Source organism: Miscanthus floridulus, chromosome 14, assembly GCF_019320115.1.
Source record: "Miscanthus floridulus cultivar M001 chromosome 14, ASM1932011v1, whole genome shotgun sequence".
Classification (NCBI taxonomy): Eukaryota; Viridiplantae; Streptophyta; class Magnoliopsida; order Poales; family Poaceae; genus Miscanthus; species Miscanthus floridulus.
The window spans coordinates 31,455,845-31,473,401 of record NC_089593.1 but is presented as its reverse complement, the minus strand read 5'-3'; the positions used below and the strand labels follow the sequence as shown (position 1 = coordinate 31,473,401).

General features: G+C 42.5%; 1 long non-coding RNA gene across 1 annotated transcript; it reads right to left on the bottom strand.

The window, feature by feature from the left end:
- Positions 1–7,807: 7,807 nt before the first annotated feature.
- Positions 7,808–9,143, bottom strand: LOC136502848 (uncharacterized). Its single transcript, XR_010770730.1, has 2 exons — positions 9,031–9,143; positions 7,808–8,029 (listed from the first exon to the last, which is right to left on the bottom strand). It is a non-coding gene; the product is annotated as an uncharacterized lncRNA (long non-coding RNA).
- Between the last annotated feature and the right edge of the window lie 8,414 nt (positions 9,144–17,557).

The following is a 17,557-nucleotide window of genomic DNA, read 5'->3' as shown; positions in this document are numbered from 1 at the left end:
AATTAATTATTTAATTCAAAATTATGAAATAAATCAATTTATTCTTATTGAGCTCAAAATTTTAGCAAATGTTCATTACATGACAACTAAGTAACAAAACAAATTTCATAATTTTTGGACAAGTAAATAAGCCTAGAAAAATCATGGAAAGTCATTTATTAATTAATTGAGCAATTTTTATCATACCCCAAAAATACTGGAAATCAATATTTCAAATTTTTGTCATATAATATACATCATAGAGAATTCACACAAAAATTTTCATAATTTTTGGAGCTCTAAATAATTCTACACAAAAATAACAAATTACAGCACTATTCATTTAATTCTGAAAAATAGAAAATCCACTTAGAACGCTGAGTCACTGACAACCGGGTCCCACTTGTCATCTTCTACCTCGCGCTTTGACCACGGCGACACGCGCGCTGACCGGCGAAAACTCGCCGACGGCGAGCTCAACGGCGACGACCAAGGTACTGAAATGACCCCTACATCTCTACGCGTCGATTGGTGGCACAATCGGGCCTCGACACTAACTGGACCAAGCACCACGGCGGCCATGGCGGACACGACGGCACGGCCATGCTACGCCGGCGATAGGAGCTCGGTAATGATGAAACAAACAACTTGGGTAGAACCAGGAGCTCACCCCGAACACACTGGAGTCGCTGGCCAAGCCTGAGAAGCAACGGAGACACGGTTCGACGGTCACAGCGGTTACGGCGGAGCAAATTTCGACGACGGCGATGCTCCGGCGACTGCGGTGGAGAAAATGGTCAATCAACCGGGCACAAAGCACCACGGCATCGAGGCGAAGCTGAAGCAAGAGTCAGAAATAGCAGAGGCTCACCGTAACGCGCTGGCCACGGCGACGCGCACACCACGGTGGTGCTGCCGGCCGCGAGGAAGAAAACGATGAACGGTGAGTTCACGGCGAAATCAAGCGACTAGAGCTAGCTGGTTGGGTGCGCAAGGAACTAGCGGAGCTGGGACACACTTTGCTGCGATGGCGTGGGCGCTGGTTCGACGACGAGGGCTCGCCGGAGCTGCGGCGGTGGTGACTGGAAAAACAGAGGACGAAGAAAGAAGAACGGCGGCGGCTCCAGAGCTTTATAGGACGGCCAAGGAAGCGCAAGGAAGCCACGACGAAGCCTTCAGCGCGCCAACGCGACGCCCAGACGGCCACGCGCGCGACTGGAAGCAAACCGAAGATCGCCGGCCATGTAGCTTCGGCGGTGGACACTGTTCATCCAAATTACAGAATTGCCACCCGCCAAAATTCACAAATTACTCTCAAATTTTCATAACAACTCAAAAATCTCCAAAAACAAAAGTTGTTCAAAATCAAAAGTTCTACAACTTTGCTTTTATAACCATCTTCTAATTCGGTCTAGATTTTGAAATGATCTTTTAAATTCAAATAGGGGATATTTAACGAATTACGCCTTTTTGAATTACTCAAAATTTTTCTAAACAACTTGAAAAACTCCAAAAATAAACTTTGCTTAACTTGCCAAGCTCTACACTTTTGCTTTTGGGCCCAACCCCAAAATATGTTTAGATTTTGGAATGGATTTTCAGGGTAGGGTTTAAATGCTGAAAATCGGGGTTTTCTCGAAAAATTCAAAAATCCAAACAAACTTTGAATTTAAGCAATACAATTCAACACATATCACATGAATATAAACTTGTTTTAGTGTATGCATCTCAAAGTTTTCACCAAATGCCAAATGCTTTGCAATGCATATGATGATATGACAGTTTTAGTATTTTAAACACCCGAGGTGTTACAATCCTTCCCCCTAAAAGAAATCTCGCCCCGAGATTCAAAGCCATAGAGTAAGTAATGGAAAAGGAAATGTGTCAATCCAAAAACATCCAGAACTTTTCCATAAAACAACTGAGGTTCTTTTACAAAATGCAATTTGTAGTAACCGAGCTCAACTATCATTATTCTATTCTATATTGACGCTAGAAACTCTGGAAACTTTTCTAATAAGTAATCTTCTGATTCCCATGTAGCTTCCTCTTCTAAATGTTGATTCCATTGTATTTTATAGAACTTGATTGTCCGTCTTCGAGTAACACGATCTTTCTGATCCAGCACTCGGATTGGATATTCGGAGTAAGTTAAATCCGGTTCTAGTTCTACTCCTTCAACTTCAACATTCTGTTCAGGCACTCGGAGACACTTCTTCAATTGAGAAACGTGGAACACATCATGCACAGCTGCGAGATGTTCAGGTAATTTCAAGCGATATGCCACTTTTCCATATCTCTCCAAAATTTGATATGGTCCAATATATCGAGGTGCCAACTTTCCTTTAACACCAAAACGGTTAACTCCCTTCATTGGTGATACTTTCAGATATACAAAATCTCCTTTGTTAAATACCAATGGTCTCCGTCGTCTATCCGCATAACTCTTTTGGCGGGACTGAGCTATCTTCAGATTACTCTGTATTTGCCTAACCTTGTCTTCTGTTTCTTTCACAAGGTCAACTCCAAAGAACCTTCTCTCTCCTGGCTCAGACCAACTCAACGATGTTCTGCATCTACGACCATAGAGTGCTTCAAATGGAGCCATTCTAATGCTTTCTTGATAACTATTGTTGTATGAGAACTCGGCCAAAGGTAAGCACTCATCCCACTTATTGGAATAGTTAAGGACACAACACCTTAACATGTCTTCAAGTACTTGATTGACTCTTTCAGTCTGCCCATCAGTCTGCGGATGATAAGCTGTACTATACAGAAGTTTGGTACCTAACGAAGCATGTAAGTGTTTCCAAAAGCTGGAGACAAATTGTGTACCCCTATCTGACACTATAGTCTTGGGTACTCCATGGAGACTCATGATTCTTGCCAAATACATCTTAGCATATTGGATCGTAGGATATATGGTCTTGACTGGAAGAAAATGTGCTGACTTAGTGAGTCGATCTACAATAACCCATACTGAGTCAAATCCCTTTGATGTCTTGGGTAGACCAACAATAAAATCCATACTGATGTCCTCCCACTTCCAAGATGGAATAGGTAATGGTTGTAACTCACCAGCAGACCTCAAATGTATAGCTTTCACCTTTTGACAGGTATCACACTTCGCTATATATCTAGCAATCTCTATTTTCATTTTAGTCCACCAGAATCTTTGCTTCAAATCATGGTACATCTTGTTGCTTCCCGGATGGATAGATAACCTAGTAGCATGTGCCTCATCTAGAATTGACTGCCGCAACTCAGGAACTTTTGGTACTACCAGGCGATCCTTGAACCATAACACATCTTCATCATCTATGCTGAAGCATTCTGCTTTCCCATTCTTGACTCTTTCCTTGATATGTGCTATACCCTTGTTTTCCTTCTGAGCTGCAACAACTTGATCTCGAATAGTGGCTTCTACAATTATGTTGGTCAAACTTCCTTGTTGAATTACTTCTACATTCAACTTTTCCATTTCTTGACATAAATTCAAACCCATTGTTCTCACTGTCAGACAATTGCAATAGCTTTTGCGACTGAGGGCATCTGCAACTACATTTGCTTTACCAGGGTGATAATGTACTTCCAAATCATAATCCTTAATCAGTTCTAACCATCTTCTTTGTCGCATGTTTAATTCTGACTGAGTGAAGATATACTTTAAGCTTTTGTGATCGGTGTAAATATGGCACGTATTACCAAGCAGGTAATGTCGCCAAATCTTTAGAGCATGAACCACAGCTGCTAACTCCAAGTCATGGGTCGGATAGTGTTCTTCATGTTGCTTAAGTTGCCTAGATGCATAGGCAATGACTCGGCCTTCTTGCATCAACACACATCCAATACCAATACCTGAAGCATCACAATAAACATCAAATGGCTTCTCGATATCAGGTTGAGCTAACACTGGTGCAGTAGTCAACAGCCTTTTTAAAGTCTGGAAAGCCTCTTCACAATCTAATGACCAGACAAACTTGACTTGGTTCTTCAACAATTCAGTGATAGGTTTTGATACTTTAGAGAATTCTGGAATAAACCGACGGTAATACCCCGCCAATCCAAGAAAACTCCGAACTTGATGAACTGTGGTTGGCGGTTTCCAATCAAGCACATCCCTCACTTTGCCGGGATCAACTGCAACTCCTTCAGCTGACAAGACATGTCCAAGAAATTGCACTTCCTTAAGCCAAAAATCACACTTGCTGAACTTGGCATATAGTTGATGTTCTCTCAAACGAGTCAGAACAATTCTGAGGTGTTCTGCATGTTCTGTCTTATTCTTGGAATATACTAGTATGTCATCAATAAACACCACTACAAACTTGTCTAGCTCAGGCATGAATACTGAGTTCATCAGATATGTGAAATGAGCTGGAGCATTTGTCAAACCAAAAGACATTACTAAGTATTCATATAACCCATATCTTGTGGTAAATGCCGTTTTGGGAATATCTTCAGGCTTTATCTTAATTTGGTGATACCCTGATCTCAAATCTATCTTGGAGAAAACTTTGGCTCCGGCCAACTGATCAAAAAGCAAATCTATCCGAGGTAATGGATACTTATTTTTGATGGTCACTTCATTCAACGGACGATAGTCAACACATAACCTCAGGGTCTCATCTTTCTTTTTCACAAAAATTGCCGGACATCCCCAAGGTGAAGAACTAGGTTGGATAAACCCTTTCTCAATCAATTCTTGTAACTGAGTCTTCAACTCGGCCAATTCCTTAGGTGGCATCCTATAAGCTCTCCGAGAAATCGGAGCTGTTCCGGGTTGTAACTCTATATTGAACTGTACATCCCTATCGGGTGGTAGACCGGGTAAATCTTCAGGAAACACATCCGGAAATTCACACACTACCGAAATATCTCTAATCTCTTTGACAGCAGTTGCACAAATATTGCTCACTGATCTTCTTAGGGTTGGAAGTTGGATAAGAAGTTGAGAATTACTATCAGGCAAACTCACTCTTAAGGTCCTATTCAAAGCATCTATAACAGCCTTATGCTGATACATCCAATTCATTCCCAAAATTACATCTATATCCTGATCCTTAAGGATAATCATAGTAGTGGGAAAAATATGCCCACCCAGGTTTACGGGTACCTGGTATACCATTTCCTTAGTACACAGACGTCCCCCGGGCGACTGTATAAAGAAACTTTCCTTTGTTGCCCCAATTGAAATTTCATACTTCATGACAAATGTTCTATTGATGAATGAATGCGATGCGCCAGAATCAAAAAGTATAACTGCAGGGTGATTGGCAACAGGAAACATACCCATCATCACTGGCTCTCCTTCAGGAATTTCCCCAGCTTGAATATAGAATACCCGTCCTGTCTTCCTCTCATCTTTGCCCTTCTGAGCATTCTGATTGGGGTTCTTGTTTGATGCCTGACCTTGTTGTTGATTGGCAGAGGCCTTCTGATAATTTTGATTAGCCTGCCTAGGATATGGACATTCCCTGGAGAAATGACCAGTCCTTCCACAATTGTAACACGGATAGTTGTGACCCTGGGATGTTGGAGCATTGCCACCAGAAGCATTGGTTGACTGTGAGTTCGGATAGGTTGTAGCAGGACGGACATTTGACTGTTGCCCGGCTTGGAACTGCGGCGGACGATAAGGAGGACGATAATGGTTTACGGGATGATAAATCACTCTCTGCCTCTTTTGGTTTCCACCAAAAGGTCCAGACGGCACATTCTTTTTCTTCTTGAGCTCCTTATGCTGCCGATACTTTGCCTCTGAAGCAATTGCAATATTTACTGCCTCATGATAAGTGATATTGGTACAGGCTGTCATCATTGTCTGCAGTTTGGTATTCAGACCTCTCATGAACCATTTCTTTTTCTTGGCATCCGTATTGACATGTTCAGATGCATACTGCGACAGATGATTAAATCTTCCCACATACTGCATTACGGTTTGATCTCCTTGCTTCAAAGCAAGGAATTCATCCAGCTTCATAGCCATCACTCCTTCCGGGATATAATGGGCTCTGAAAGCAGTGCGAAATTCTGTCCAAGTTAATGGAATGCCTGCGGGCTGCATGGCCATCAGATTTGCATACCAAGCACCAGCTGCACCTCTAAGTTGCTGGGCAGCAAACACTGGTTTCTGAAACTCTGTGCAGTGAATAAGATCAAATTTCTGCTCCATGGTCCTAAGCCAGTCATCAGCCTCCAGTGGTTCATCTGCCTTGGTGAACACCGGGGGTTTCGTATCCGTGAAATCCACATAGGTAGCCTCATGCCTGTTATGATTGCGGCCACGGTTTCCATGCATCTGATTCTGATTACTTTGAGCCATCTCATGAAGCAAACGAGAATTTTCCACAGTCACATTGACTAATGCAGCGATAGCATCAGCCAGATTGGTCGGCATCGGTGGTGGGTTGGGGATATCATCATCATCTTGTGAAGTACCAGGAATATGCGATCCCCGCGTACGACGCATCTGTTCATAACAAACCAAACTTTATTCACAAGTCTTTATTCAAAGATCAAAGAGCTTACTACCCGCATTACATCGATGCCACTTATTTAAACACAAGAACACATCTAAACAAGACTACTAGCTTAACTAGATCTTCTATTACACAACTCTACTCCTTTCCGTGATTACTTCAAACTTCAGGCTCGGTATCCATTCCGGAATTGTTACCGCCTTCATCATCACTTTCATCTATCATTACTAATTCTTCAGGATCTTCTTCTTCTTCCTCTTCTGATTCACTTTCATCAGCAAGGATGACACCAGGGTCCATGGCATCAGCTTGAGGCTCATGATTCGGGTTTAGTAGATTGCTAAGCCTATGAACTTCCTCATGTAGATAGGTATTATGTTCTTCTAAATCTTCTACATAGAATTCTAGCTCATGAGTTCTAGCTCTAGCTACATCTTCCCTATGCCAAGCCTCATTTCGTCCCTCCACCGTACGAACTAACATGCTTTCGCAGTTCCTATGTGCGGTGGTGAGACGCCTCAATTGATCCTGTAATTCTCCTAACTGTATAGCATCCAAAGCCCTATCTCTAGTAGCTTGTGCTAATTCTGCAGAAATCCTCTGTAACTCTGCCTGGGGATCAGGCCTAGAACTGCTACTGCTAGCACCATCATTTCTAGGGGCAAGTTGGTGACGAGGAACTCCTTTGGGTCCAGTGGACTTACGGGGCGTCATCTTGGCACGAGCCATACTGTAGGAAACCAATTTAATCCAAGTAAGACCATTTGATCAAAGTCTAAAGAGCAGCTATGATGGATTACATTACTCAAACCAGTCTCACTACTCAACTCCAGACTAATAGGTGAAGGAAGTAACGAGTGAATTAATAATGATGCATGAATCGTTCTTACGAACAAAAACATCAAAGTTTATAATGCACATAAACAACAGTTGTTATTATATAGGGCATAATAGAATTACTACTCCACCACACAAAGCCTTTTTAATCAAATATGGAATGGTAAGAAAGAAATAAGATAAGTCAGAAGCAATTTGGACCAAATTAACAAGTTAAATTTAGTCATCCAAATCATTTTGAAGTTTTTGTAAAACAATACAACAAAAACCTTGTAACGATCGCTCCGATACCATTCTGTGGCAGAACCTCCTAAATTATAGGACCCACATGCACCTGTCCCTGTCCAACGACCTCTGACGACTATGCATATGTTCCTAGTAACTTAAGAAGACTGTCGGGTGTCCCCGTGGAACCCCGAATCATCCACGATTTCCAAGCAGGATCACGTTACAGAGTCATTGTAGTATTACAACATTTATTCAAATATCAAAACCAGAGTAAAAACAGCGGAAGTCTTACAATAACATAATTTACAAAACAGTAGTTTCAAACCTTACAAACTAAGTTTGATAGTTATTACAAACCATAGTAGTAGTGGAGTGGCATAATTAATATAGACATATCACACAAAATAAACATCCTGCCCAAGGATCACACATTTACTTCTCATCGTCAGAACGAACGATAGTCATGCAGCACGATCCAAAACAGATCTGCTCATGAGGCTCACCTGCAACAAGGGGTCAACGAACCCTGAGTACAAAAGTACTCAACAAGACTTAACCGAAATAAGAACTGATAACTCAGGAATGTAGGCTCAGGGATTCAAGGTATGGTTTTAACAATAATCAAAGTTCTTTTGCGTAAAAGCTCTTTAATAAAATTCTTTACTTCAAAGGTAAAACTTTATAAGTACCACATATGAATCTGTCAGGATCCGTAATGAGATCATGAACTTCATATCAATCTTTTTCGCAAACCTTTCTCAAGTTTCAGTTATTAATTCTACGATGATGAACAGTGAGTTGAGTCTCCATAACCGAGGAGCAACGACGATTCGAACCGATTAAAAACCCAGCTGGGAATTCCAGACCACACGACATATGCAGGTCCCTGACCTACATATACCAACCTACCCTCGGATCCTCTAAAACAAGAACGGGTCCGCGCCACCCGAGAATACAGCACACCTCCAATCCGGCCATATTCTAGCCACGAGGGTACACGCTATTCCCGCCATCTCTCCACTCCCAGTGCGCGAGTAGCCATTCTCGTAATAGAATAGCCAAGCAAAGGCTTACCGGAGTATGTGGTTAGTACTACAAATTCTCACCTCATGCAATTCAACAACGGACGTGCCTTAATCGACACAGGCGGAAAGAACCCGCTCACAAGACCTCCATGTCTTGTGGCTCACACACCCCGAGTCCGCCCGGTCTAGATTTATTACTCCACATTCCCATATCACATGCTAACATAATTAACCAATGTTCCATTTAAAACTTGCAGGTGGCAGGTAATCACCCGACTTTCATCGTTCTACGCATAGCTAAGCAAAACTAGGCATATACGAGTTTAAAAACTGGTAATATGGTAAATATGGAATAACAAGGATGGTAATGCACCAATTAGGCTCTTACTTAACTCCTACTCACTTAATGCAGTAACGAAAAGCAAAAGCAAAATTAATTTGTAAAACACAAGGTAGGGTTGTATGCATCCGGGGCTTGCCTTCGTTGACGGAAAAGTCCGGCTCCTGCGTCGTTTCACAAGTATTCGATCCGACCTCAACAGACGGATTAACCTCCTCAACAACTTGATTAACTACCACGTGTTCACCTTCGTTCACTACACGTAATAACAATGCCATGTTTAACATGATGCGGAATACGAAACATGATGCTCGATGAGGGATACAAAAATTAAGAATTTGAATACAACTTTCCTTCGCGGTACAGTTGCAAGTCAACAAACTAAATCTTTTTCGTAACACGTACATCAACTGCCAAGGATCATTATCAACAAATGACCCAAGGTCATCACTCAATCCAAAATTTCAAACAAAACCTAAATCATCAAAGGTTACTATTTGCTTTTATGAATTAATTATTTAATTCAAAATTATGAAATAAATCAATTTATTCTTATTGAGCTCAAAATTTTAGCAAATGTTCATTACATGACAACTAAGTAACAAAACAAATTTCATAATTTTTGGACAAGTAAATAAGCCTAGAAAAATCATGGAAAGTCATTTATTAATTAATTGAGCAATTTTTATCATACCCCAAAAATACTGGAAATCAATATTTCAAATTTTTTTCATATAATATACATCATAGAGAATTCACACAAAAATTTTCATAATTTTTGGAGCTCTAAATAATTCTACACAAAAATAACAAATTACAGCACTATTCATTTAATTCTGAAAAATAGAAAATCCACTTAGAACGCTGAGTCACTGACAACCGGGTCCCACTTGTCATCTTCTACCTCGCGCTTTGACCACGGCGACACGCGCGCTGACCGGCGAAAACTCGCCGACGGCGAGCTCAACGGCGACGACCAAGGTACTGAAATGACCCCTACATCTCTACGCGTCGATTGGTGGCACAATCGGGCCTCGACACTAACTGGACCAAGCACCACGGCGGCCATGGCGGACACGACGGCACGGCCATGCTACGCCGGCGATAGGAGCTCGGTAATGATGAAACAAACAACTTGGGTAGAACCAGGAGCTCACCCCGAACACACTGGAGTCGCTGGCCAAGCCTGAGAAGCAACGGAGACACGGTTCGACGGTCACAGCGGTTACGGCGGAGCAAATTTCGACGACGGCGATGCTCCGGCGACTGCGGTGGAGAAAATGGTCAATCAACCGGGCACAAAGCACCACGGCATCGAGGCGAAGCTGAAGCAAGAGTCAGAAATAGCAGAGGCTCACCGTAACGCGCTGGCCACGGCGACGCGCACACCACGGTGGTGCTGCCGGCCGCGAGGAAGAAAACGATGAACGGTGAGTTCACGGCGAAATCAAGCGACTAGAGCTAGCTGGTTGGGTGCGCAAGGAACTAGCGGAGCTGGGACACACTTTGCTGCGATGGCGTGGGCGCTGGTTCGACGACGAGGGCTCGCCGGAGCTGCGGCGGTGGTGACTGGAAAAACAGAGGACGAAGAAAGAAGAACGGCGGCGGCTCCAGAGCTTTATAGGACGGCCAAGGAAGCGCAAGGAAGCCACGACGAAGCCTTCAGCGCGCCAACGCGACGCCCAGACGGCCACGCGCGCGACTGGAAGCAAACCGAAGATCGCCGGCCATGTAGCTTCGGCGGTGGACACTGTTCATCCAAATTACAGAATTGCCACCCGCCAAAATTCACAAATTACTCTCAAATTTTCATAACAACTCAAAAATCTCCAAAAACAAAAGTTGTTCAAAATCAAAAGTTCTACAACTTTGCTTTTATAACCATCTTCTAATTCGGTCTAGATTTTGAAATGATCTTTTAAATTCAAATAGGGGATATTTAACGAATTACGCCTTTTTGAATTACTCAAAATTTTTCTAAACAACTTGAAAAACTCCAAAAATAAACTTTGCTTAACTTGCCAAGCTCTACACTTTTGCTTTTGGGCCCAACCCCAAAATATGTTTAGATTTTGGAATGGATTTTCAGGGTAGGGTTTAAATGCTGAAAATCGGGGTTTTCTCGAAAAATTCAAAAATCCAAACAAACTTTGAATTTAAGCAATACAATTCAACACATATCACATGAATATAAACTTGTTTTAGTGTATGCATCTCAAAGTTTTCACCAAATGCCAAATGCTTTGCAATGCATATGATGATATGACAGTTTTAGTATTTTAAACACCCGAGGTGTTACACATATACTGTAGAATAAGATATCCACTTAAGTGTCTATGGCAAGATTCACGATCAACGATATATAGAAATAGTTAAATTGTAGGTATTATTATTGCAAGCCATAGTGACTCTGCGTTAGTTACCCATCTATGTCCTCTGTAATGTTTCCTTCCTTTCTGAATTTCCATTTAAAGACATCCCCATTCCATCCAGGAATATGTACATTCACTACGTTCGTGTACTGCAAAGTAAATCCAAGAGTGTACCTGGCATACATCAGCGCTGGTGTGTCTTTACACCAGTCTTCAATAGGTCAAGGATCAATCATGACAAGCATCTTCTCCTTCTGATCGAAAACATAAAGCATATATTTTCAAACGTGCAGCCATGGCAAAAGAAACTACAAACATGGTACATTTAGAATAGTATATAGGAAACAAGTAATAAAAGCAGGAGTAAGCGACTTACGTATCTGCATTGTGCTGAGTTGTATTCCATATCCTCACATACAGCAATCGCAGCAGCCCTTTCTTTCTTAGTGTATTTTTATGGTATTCTGACATTTCTGTTAAAGCACGTATTTTATGGAAGAGAAGGATATCGAGAGTCAAGATTTGTATAACTTGGCATACTTTATACAATTAGGAGAACAACAAATAAGACAATATAATATAGCAAGATAAGAATTTTAAAAATGTGCTTACACAGAATCTCAGGTCCACGAAATGCTTCATAATACTATTGTATTTTTTTCATTGTATTGTACTCTCGAGCTGCCTGAAAACGGACACCTAAGTTGAAATAGTTCTCAGAGATGTCTCGATTGTTCATTAACAACTCTCGTAGGTCCTTTACACTTAGGGCAATCATGTAGGGATGAAAACCTTTAACCTAAGGCTTCCTGCAAAGCATTAGACGGTTTTCATCATATAAGATTGCACACTATTATTAGTAAATAAAGTAATTAAAATAAGCATGTAGCTTACTTCAACGTCGCTTCATCCTGAATTGCCATGACGTAATCACACAGTAACTCAGTCATCTCTTCCTTGTTCATTGGCATGTCTTTCATAACTCATCAGGGTCTTGGTTGGCATGGACTTGTGGGGATTTTTTCTGAGTTTGTATGTGTTGAGGGTGCCCATTTGAACCACTAAGCATTCGGCCTCCTAATAATGTTTTCTCTTTTTTGTGGACACTTGATCAGCCATCTTTTGATTCTCTATTATGGCACAGTCATTTGGGCTTCCAATATTTTCATCCCTATCAAGATATAGAGCACGCTTTCGTTTGTTTGACTTTGACGATAGCAAGATCACAGCAAGCTTCAATCTAAATTCTTTCATATTGAAAGGATCAAGATGCCCAAGAGGGGGGTGAATTGGGCTAATTCTAAATTTCTTCGCAATAATTAAATCCTATGGTTAGCCCAATTAACCCCTTGTGCCTAGAAAGTGTTCCTAATTGTTCTACCGCATAAAAGACTTGCAACCTAAGTTCCAATCCTACTCTAGCATGGCAATTCTAAGAATGTAAAGACATGAATTGAATTGCTCAAAGTAAATGTTCAAAGTAAATGCTCAAAGTAAATAGAGAGGAAGGAGCGCGGCGATGTTTGGCCGAGGTATCGGAGAGTCGCCACTCCCCACTAGTCCTCGTTGGAGCACCCGCGCAAGGGTGTTGCTCCCCCTTGATCCGCGCAAGGATCAAGTGCTCTCTACGGGTTGATTCTTTGACACTCTGTCGCGGTGAATTACCCACAACCGCTCACAACTTGGCTTGGGTCATCCACAAGCTCTCCGGATGATCACCAAGCTCCCAATCACCACCAAGCCATCTAGGTGATGGCGATCACCAAGAGTAACAAGCACGAACTCTCACTTGACCACGACAAGCCTAATAAGAAGATGGATGCACACTTTGCTACTCTTGATCTTCACTAATGAGGGCTCTCTTTGGAATTCTCAAATCTCAATCACCTCACTAGGACCTTGATCTTCTTGGCACTCTCTAAGGTGTTTCTTAGCTGTTGGAATGAGCAAAAGTACCCCCACACACGAGCGGAGGTGGTATTTATCAGTGTTTTCCTAAACGCTAAACGGTAAACAGTCGGTCACCTACCGTTTAGCTATTATTCGGGCTAAACGGTCAATTAAACGGGATAATGGTCAATTAAACGGGGTAAACGGACGATTAAACGGAAACGGACGGAAACGGCGCACCACCGTGTAGCGTGTACACGGCGTGTACACGGGCTACACGGCCGTGTAGGCGAACAGTGGTATTTATAACACTGACTGAAAACGAACCGTTATGTGCCTCTATAGGGTGACCGAACGCTCCGGTCATGTTGACCGGACGCACCGGTTAGTATACCCCAAGCTCCAGTTGTTATGAGTTGACCGGACGCATCCGGTCACGTTTTCCCCTCACTGGAACCTTACTGATGTCGACCGAACGCTGGACCTCCAGAGTCCGGTCACTTGCAGAGTAGCGTCCGGTCAGTAACCGGAACCTGATCAGCGTCCGGTCAGCATTGACCGGACGCGTCCGATCAGGATTCTCCCTCTTTGGGACCTTACTAGAGTCGACCAGACGCTGGCCCTCAGCGTCTGGTACCATGACCTCGCAGCGTCCAGTCATTTCCAGATGATTTCACCATGGTCAAATGAACTGACCGGACTCTGAGCCAGCGTCCGGTCACACCGGAGCTAGCATCTGGTCAGTATTTGACCCTCCATTCACTTCCAACTCTCGAACATATGTGAATGAAGTTTGCTCCATTGGATCAAAGGGCTATTATGGAGCTACCTAGTGCTAGTTTTAACAAGTGTGCACCACACCTAACTCACTAGTCTCACCTAGGTCAAGCTACCCGTTCATACCCCCCTTAATAGTACGGCCAAAGGAAAAACAAAGTCCTAAACTACTCTAAGTGTCTCTCCAACTCCAATCGACACTTAGAACTAGTCCATCCTTAACCTTGTCATCCATCCTTTGAAAACCGAAATGATTTCCATCGTAGGGGCATGACAATCATGATTGCCCAATCGATCTCCATTACCGTGACCTAACTCAATTGTTTCTGCAAAACACACGTTAGTCACAGTAATCATGTATTGTCATTAATCACCGAAACCCAACTAGGGGCCTAGATGCTTTCAATCTCCCCCTTTTTGGTGATTGATGACAATACTACCTCGAGTATGTGAAAGAGATGAGGTTTTTAACATGCTTGGTTCATATAAGCTTTAGGCAATAAGAACAAAGGTGTTAGACAAGCTTATATGACCCAAGCTAGCATGATGTACTCAAAAGATATGGAATAAGCATGAGTACAGGTAATAAAGCTCATTTGCATCAGAGTAAAGCGCGGAAGCAAAGGCAAATGAGCAAAGCATAAGTGATATGACATATAAAGAATTCAAAGTAGAGAGTACACATGTCATATATCACGATCACGTAGATATCACTATCACATAGATATAGTAGTAAACATGAATGCATAATGTATCACACACACAAAAGCATAATAGTGTATCTCACAAATAGAAACTCCAAATATAAATAGATAAGCTAATATAATAACTAAGCTCCCCCTAGATAAGTAGCTCCCCCTAAGCCTAACATACTCAAACCCTCTCCCCCTTTGGTGTCAAACACCAAAACCTACGGGTCGGTCGGCAGGGCTACAGCGGACGAGCCAGGCACTGAGGTACGAGGAGCGAGGTGGAACTGGGTGCCATCATCATCTGATCCTGAGCTCTGAGCTGCCTGGCCCTCTATAGCTGGTAGTGATGCAGAAGCAATCTCGGTCGGATCAGGAACTGGTGCTGCTGTAGGCTGAGCTGGAAAAACTGAAGCAGCTGGCTCTAATGATGCCACTGAGGAGGGGAGCGTCTCTATCGTTGCTGTGATATGTGCAGCCGTAGAAGGACCTGGAACATGCAGGTATGGAGGAGTGGTGATGAGGACATGGCACCTTCGAATACGAACAATGATTATAAGGTGCGCTTGTTCCTACATTTGCATAGTGGCTTTGGTTATAATTCACTTGGTTCCACATGTACATGTCACTATTTGATTGTAGGTTCAAATGTGTTTCATAATGGAAGTTCATCAAAGTTGAACTTTCGGTTCGTCGGCAGCCCGACAGTGCCTCATTGGGAAGGCCATAACTCATCCATCCGGAGTGCGATCGAGGTCAATGAGCACTTGATGGAAAGCTTGTTTGATAATCTTTCAAATAGATCTTGTTCCATCTCAATATCACGTCGGCAAGGCCTCCAAATCACCAATATATTCTGTCGCTATTTCTGGCGGGAGCTACACTGTCGTCATGGGCTTGTTAGACATCCTTGGGACCTAGGCCCAAGTTGGAGCACGCCCCAAGAAGATGGAGAATGCCTAAGAGATGGCCTTGGACGTCCTCCTCCTTGGCCACCACCTTAGGAGGCCAGCAAGGACGTCCAAGCCAAGCCAGAGGCCCAGTCCAATCCGAGTTCGAGTCTGCCTCAGTCGTCAGGACCAGTCTGCAATAAAACGGACGCCCAGGACGCATCCAAACTCCGTTTTTGATGATCCACATATGGATGGAAAGATAATTTCATAAGGAAACCAATGGAAGTGGTCCCACATCAAAATTCCATCAAAATCAATGGGAATCGTCGAAACAAGTTGACATCCAGAATCTGTCACGGCGCTGCGTCGTCGTCTTTTGGACCGTTGGGCCTTGTAACGTGTTGGGACACCTTTAGGACGTGAAGAGGGATCCTTGGATGTCCCTTAGGCTATATAATCAGTAGCCACCACCTACATTAAGTGGTAATCAGAGCTCCAGGTATACCGTCAAGTTCGCATCTTACCCTTAGTTCGAGTGTTTTTGCTTTTATCCCATAATCCAATGCCATATTTGTTTCCTATCCTATAACCATCCGCGCCATAGCCTTTGCATGATTCAGTTTTAGAGTCCGCTTTGTTGAGTTTGTGTCCTAGGTCAAAGTCTTGTTGCTGGTTTAGATTGTGTTCTTTTCTAGTTTGTGTTGATACCTCCACCCGCCGCTATTCCGTATCACTATCGGTTTGCATCTTGTGTCCACTAAATCCCTGATTCGAGCAGCTTCCTTAAAACAGTCATAACTTTTGCATCCGAACTCAAAACGGGAAAAATTTTATATCTACGGAGAACACCAAAAAATTTTAGATCTATTTCATCCCAGTATTGCTGGGTTCGCAAAAATTAGATTTGCGAAATTCGATTAGAAAAATTAAGTTTCTGGGCCCACAAGTTTTGGTATGCTTTTTAGAGCACAATCCTAATTTTCTATAGGCCACATCTTTTATTCAATTGAGCTCAAATTTTTTGTGGTTTATTCTTGTGTGCTCCTTGCTAAGAAAAAAATATCAAAAGAGCAAAAGCAAGAAAAAAAGATTGGACAAAAAAATAAAAAAAAAATAGTAAAAGAGAATAGAAGATATCGAAAAGGAGCACATAAGGAACACTCAATAGCTCTATTGTTTGTGGTATCTTTTGCCTTGTTCATATCCGTTGCTACCTTTAATACTAGTTTCCTTTCATCCTTGTTTCCTCTCTTGTTTATCACAACTGGTGATAGAAACACGTATAGGCCAGCAACTAGGACAAGTGCTCTGGACATTTATTTAATATTGCTGTCTGTCACTGACTTGTGTGCCACATATATATATATTTGTTCTTTTTCATGCCTCCCAAGCTCCACATATACTTCAGATCGGTACAGAAAAAGACCCTTGCAATCTTAGTGTCACACCCTCACAGGTATCACGAACCAGCCACCGGTTGTACCGTCCACTGCTTTGCGTTGGTAAGAACCTTGTAAGAACTTGGTAAGACGTATGAGAGTGTGATTCCACTGACCAATAAATAGTTGATAGGGCATTTATTTTGATTGCTAACAATGCCAAACAACGAGTTTCTTTTTAAGTGTGAAATGCAGGACATCATGGACCGACTGACTACAAGGATGGATGAAATAATTGCAAAAGCGGTCACTAGAGCGTGCACACAACCTTCCTCCTTTGCTGCTACAACAACGTCATCACCGTCACCTCCCACATGTACTACAGAGTTTGCACAGCGCGTGCTCAGTTCTCAAATAGAGAAGGCAGAGCAAAACCAGTTCAACAACTTGTTCCAAACATACTTTGTTGTGAAGGAACGACATTGTCGTGTTATGATTGATGGTGAGACTTGCAACAACCTTGCAAGCTTAGAGATGGTTGAGAAGCTTGGTCTGACCACACAGCCACATCCATATTACATGCAATGGGTAAATTCTTGGGATAAGATAAAAGTAACTGAAATTGCTCGTATTGAGTTTTCAATTGGTCTTTATAAGGACAGCGCA